Genomic DNA, 6000 nt, shown 5'->3' with positions numbered 1-6000 from the left:
ATTATATTCAAATATGTTGAGCAACAATATAATAATGTTTTAAAGACATTGTCTTTCCTATGAGCAGAATTTATTTAAAAGTTGTTAAGCAACTATTTCTTTCGTATTAGAAAAATTCATTTAAATACCAGGATTCCAAATGAATTACTTTATTTTAAGTTTTGCTTTGTAATAAAGTACTTAGTAATATTTTTAAGTAATGTATAACACATATTTATGTCCCAAAATAATTGATTGTGATTGTTACAATTATGGAACATAAAGGGGATCTCGAAATATAGTTATAATTTGACTGAGAAAATTTTTTTCAAAATTTTAAATGCATATTGAATTAGTTCCTTTTGAAATAAAAATGTCGAAATGTCGAAATTTTATATATATATATATATATATATATATATATATATATATATATTAAGTTATTCGTTACGAATTTAAATTATTTTTTTTCAAATGTTGACAATAATACTAAACTACATGGGTCGTCATTTGATATACTCTTAGCTACAAATTTAAATTAAATATATTGTTGTCTACACAAAAACTAATGTGATTCATTTCTGATGCTTAAGGTTGCTATTCTACATTATGCTTTATGTAAGCAACCTTGGGTTGAACATTTAATTTCGGTGCTAACAGGTATCTTTATTTCTAAAAAACTATAAAGGCAATGAATAAAAAATATTTCTTAGTTGCAATTTGGTCAATGTAATGTCAATGTATTAATTAAGAGATGGAATAAAATAAATATAAATATATTAAGAACGAGAGAGTATAATAATAAATGAAATAAAGAAAACGAAATCTATTAGTACTAGCTTATATTTATATTTACGTGTAGCCGTAAAACAGACACGCAAATCTGTTATTGCATCAATATTATACAACCGTTCCCCCACTTGGCACTTAGGTGTTGTGAAAGTAGAATTGGCCCCTGTTTGGGCCCCGTTCGCTAGCGACGAGTCTCCTTGGATAAGCCAGTGAAAGCAAACGAAATATCCACGGCAGATAGAGAGCCAGTCAGACCGCCTATAGCGCTGCGAAATCCCACCGTCCCACCGTCCCACCGTTCCGCCGTTCCACCGTTCCACCGTCCCACCGTTCCGCCGTTCCACCGTTCCACCGTCCCACCGTTCCGCCGTTCCACCGTTCCACCGTTCCACCGTTCCACCGTTCCACCGTTCCACCGTTCCACCGTTCCACCGTTCCACCGTTCCTCCGTTCCTCCGTTCCTCCGTTCCGCCGTTCCACCGCGCTAAGCTAAAATAGACGATCGCTAACATTACGGCACCACCGAGCGAAAAGCTGAATAGGGTTTGCGCACAGGTTCGTGCTTACAGTGACCTTGAAAGTAAAAAAAGATAAATTGTGAGTGAGCAAGCAATAGGATAAAAAGTTGCATTGTGGTGGGGTCCTACTAGAGAAAAGTGGGGAAAGTAAAGGGAGAAATTAAGAGTCAGTAGTACTATGCCTGAACACGTAAGCGAAGTTAATGTTGACCATTTGCATCGAATGAACAAAACAATCGGGGGTTGTATTATACACATTCACTCTTAATCAGTAAACTATACCTTCATGGACTACTACTACTGAATTACATCTAACGTTCAATATTCAAACGCCTCAGTGTGACCGGCCGCTCGCTTTTCCATTCATTCACTTTTACTTTCATTTTACCACGACATTGCTCCAACGCCTTCCAGTTTATGCAACTGTTTAAATCCAATAGTGCTTTAGTGTCATCTACTTCATGTGTTCCTGATGTGTTTGTTGTGGAGCTATGGCTCAATGTGTCTGTGTATTATTTTTCTTCTTGTGCTTGCATTGCAGGATACGCTAAGGATTATACGTATACGTCTACATCACAGGAATAAAAACTGATTACCGCGTAAGTTTGTTCATTGCAATTTCTACAACATTTACATTTCTACAACCTGTTGCTTGCTACAGAAATCTGCTTTCGAGTTCGTTAAAAATGTTACGTGAACCAAAATACGCGCACTATTTCAGCGCGCCTCGTGCAATTCTACTTTCAGTTTACCTCTTACGTAAGCCAATCTTTTACATTACATCACATACCAAATTCATTAAATATTCACTTTTAGATATTACATCCACAGAAATTTCCCAATTCATAATTTAAATCAAAGTCATTCTACATTACATTCTGATATACAAAGACGACTAAAAACCTTGAAAATGTCTACTACTACTGTAAACTTTACATTGTACATTTGTATTGTAAATATAAAAATGTTTCAAACATTTTTAAAATTACAAAAATTATTATTATACTTAATTAATCTCTTCTTTACAACTTTATTTATTATGAATATTACTTTACAGTACAGGTAACCCTGACCTTCAACTAACTATTATATTAAACTATGTAGTTATTTGATTTTCATATGTTAAGAAAAACTACACTTATAAAAATTATGAACTTTAATTGTTGATGTGGTTGGGCTAAAATATTTGTAATTTCATGTAAAAGGATATAGTGCAATAGAATTGTTAGTGTGACATTTACAACATAAAACCAAAAATGATCGTAAATTGAGATGCGCAGACAAGTAAAAACGTAGTCTAGGTCAGTATCAACCAGTGCAAATTTCCTATTAAATAATTACCAATTCACCCTTTACATTTTTAATTTTATAGTACTTTCATTGACCTTCTCCATGTTACCAGAAAACCTTGAATGCATAAATAATAAACTAAAATATGTATATGCTCTATACTAAAAAATACTTAACACGGTCTACAATTATTGAATGAATACAACACATTTAATATAAAAAGTTTATTTATTATTTATTATATTTTGGGAAAAAAATATATAATAATGGTCATCTAATTATTTAAGTAATACCAAAATGGTTTTGGGGTATATTAGTAGTTGAGGCACATTGGCAAAATATTGCAATAACGAATTGAAGAACTTGATAAAATTCCCTATACGCTCGTTCTAAACAATTATATGCTACTTGGTGCGCTCACGCTGATTCATCTGAATCATCCATGTATTCAAAGACGCATTAACGAATATTACAAACTAACATAAAAAGGCAAGTAAATGTAATTTATATATTCCACATCTAGGTAGGTGTGAACAAAAAATGTACAAATATTAATTAAAAGTTATTAATTAATTAAACGTGTGTTTATTCAAATATTGCATTAATGATATCAATTTTTTGAAGTAACTGAATACAAATAATTAAATAAATAAAAGCAATTTTTAAATAATTAGATAAGTAAATGGGACAATATAGTAGGTGTAAATATTGTAATATTTTGCATATTCACAGGTTTGAGACAATTCTTAATAATAAACACTCTAAAAGTCGGTCCATAATTAACGAATACTTTAAGGAATGTTTGTCCACAAGCTTATATTTCTCTTGATTATGGCTCACATAATATACAAATTATGAATTATTTTCTATGAAATAATTTTATATTACGATTTATACAAACAATTATTGAATTGCCATTATCCAGACCTGAAAACGAAAATTTTTATGCACATATTTATTTTTCCATTTTATATTTTATAGAATATGTAGAGTAAATTTAACCTAATAGTGTAGATACAAAAGAGGACCACTATCCAGTCAAACTTAAAGAATAATTTGATAATAAAAATAAAAATATTTGTAATGGCTCAATTTTAAGAACAATCATTAATATTCCGAATTATTTGACTTAATATAATAATTATTTTGTGTAAATTATGTGTTTATTTAATGATACATTTCAGTTAAATTATATATAATTATGTATTTAATTAGCATAACTTTATTATATAGAAACCATAACAAATCAAAAAACATTACTCAGACAACATGAAACAAAAATCTAATAGCTAACACGTTTTATGATAATAATTAAGCTTACATAGATGTTTTCGGCTCTTGCAATATATTGAGATGAGAAACATTGATAAGCTCTGTAAATTATTTTTTTTTTTCGTGCATAAATAAATAAAATTGCTGTGTGCCTCACACGGCCCCTTGAACTTGCTATATACGAGGGTGATCCTATAAGTACCTCGAGAAAACGTATTTTGTGTAGTATCGCCACTTTTCCAAAATTGTTTTTCTTTTGTAGGCTAAGTACTTATCGGACCACCCACGTTTAAGGGTCACTTGTTGTAAATAAACTATTTTATCCCAAATTATGTAATAATATAAAATAACAATTAGGTTATAATATAATATAAAATAAAAATTATGTAAGCATGTATGTCAAGGAATCTTAACAACAACTTTTTTTTTTGATGTTGTTACCTTGGTAATAGTTTCAATTAAATAATTAATAAATATATGTTATATATATATATATATATATATATATATATATATATATATATATAAATAAATTATATATATAATTATTATAAATAAATTAATTAAAATTATTATGTTAAATCTGTTAACTAGCTTAAATATGACATCTGCCTATTCATCTCGGGTGGGATCCATTATAGCGATTAATAAACATTAATTAATCAAAAGAGTTCGGCGGCAGTGCGTAATATTTAAAGAGCAGAGTACACGACCCGATTTCGTGGGACACAGCAGGCCCCCTGTGCTTTTTTTCGCAAACGGGACGTGAAATGGACCATCATGGACCATCAGGCGGATTAACAAAAACAACCTGTTGCCTTTTGTAATGAAACCGACAAACAACGGAAAATTCTTAGTTTTATTGTTAAATGTGTAATAAAATTTGTATTAATTACGGTACTGTATGGGTTTATGACTAGTTCATAAACGTAATCATAACTGATCATAATCATCATCCAATACAGTCATAAGTCTTGAAAGACACAAAATAGGTCTTTGTACAAATTGAAAAGTTGGTCTGGTTACAAAACAGTTTACACGACCCGTTTTCTGACCCGACCAACTGTTCAGAATGTTTGTAAAAATGGCTCTTTATTAATCTAAGGAGCAAGCATTATCTGCATTGGCCCTGTACGAGAAAGAAAAGAAAAAAGAAATATGTGGATGAAGGATATGTATCTCCAAAGACCCATAAATTCATAAACTCCCACAATATCGTAATTGATACATATTTTCATACAATATTTAACTTATTTATTTACTACTAAAAAATGCCATATAAGTTTAGGGTTGCTCTACTTGATTTTCCGTTGTTTTCATTTGATTACAACAGTTAATAGGTTGTGTAATATTGACAAAACACCCTGCCAAGGGGTGGGGAGAACAGAAATCAGGTGATCGGGACCATAAACAGCAACGGGCGGTCGGGAACGTGCCGTGTAACCGGCCCTTAAGATTGCCTTATTGTTTAATAGGCCTATAGAAGACTATACGGCGTGTACAGACAACCTAATTATACTTCTGTGAACATTAGTTCAGAAAATTATTTATTAAAAATGTATGTCAAAAATAAATTGTTAAAAAGTGTGCATTTTTTAAGATGTCCTCAAGTTTTAAGATATGTATTAAAGTTTTTTAAATAGTCAAAAATAGTACAATTTATCTTATTTTTTAATAAAATTAGAATATTATAATACATAATATAATAATATACTAAATTATATTTGCTTCCACCAATCCACCGTTCAATTCAATACATTCATATCATTTTTGTGGTTACCTTACTAAATTCTAGTATAATTAGTATAGTATTATTTGTATAATATTCCAATTTTGTTGAAAATTAGTTAAGTTGCACTATTTTTGTCAATTTATTGCAAGAACTACTTGATTAAAAAAATCAATTCATAAGCAAAATAAGATTTTTAATTTTTTCACAAAATTATGAATATGCATATTTTTTTTATGAAATGGGGTATATACTTATTTCGGAAAGTGTAGTCAGATTTACTATAAAAAATTATTATTTGATTTCTCCAATGTTGATGTCCAAAAAATTGCTCTGTAGGTTTCGGTTTTATTGCAAAAAACGTGCAATTTTGTCGTCAAATACATATTGTTATGCTTTACAATTGACAAAAAACTTTGT

General features: G+C 30.0%; 1 protein-coding gene across 2 annotated transcripts in view; it reads left to right on the top strand.

Annotated features, from left to right (window-relative positions):
• Positions 1–861: 861 nt before the first annotated feature.
• The window catches only part of LOC109600643 (transcription factor Ken), a 51259-nt gene continuing 46120 nt past the window's right edge, over positions 862–6000 (top strand). For both annotated transcript variants that reach the window (XM_020016820.2, XM_049961076.1), the window contains exon 1: positions 862–1888. The gene's annotated coding sequence lies outside the window, so the exon portion shown is untranslated. The remainder of the gene's footprint in view (positions 1889–6000) is intronic.

The sequence above is a fragment of the Aethina tumida genome, chromosome 1 (genome assembly GCF_024364675.1).
Source record: "Aethina tumida isolate Nest 87 chromosome 1, icAetTumi1.1, whole genome shotgun sequence".
Taxonomy (NCBI): domain Eukaryota; kingdom Metazoa; phylum Arthropoda; class Insecta; order Coleoptera; family Nitidulidae; genus Aethina; species Aethina tumida.
Note: the sequence above shows the minus strand (reverse complement) of the source record. Positions and strands in the feature narration are given on the sequence as shown.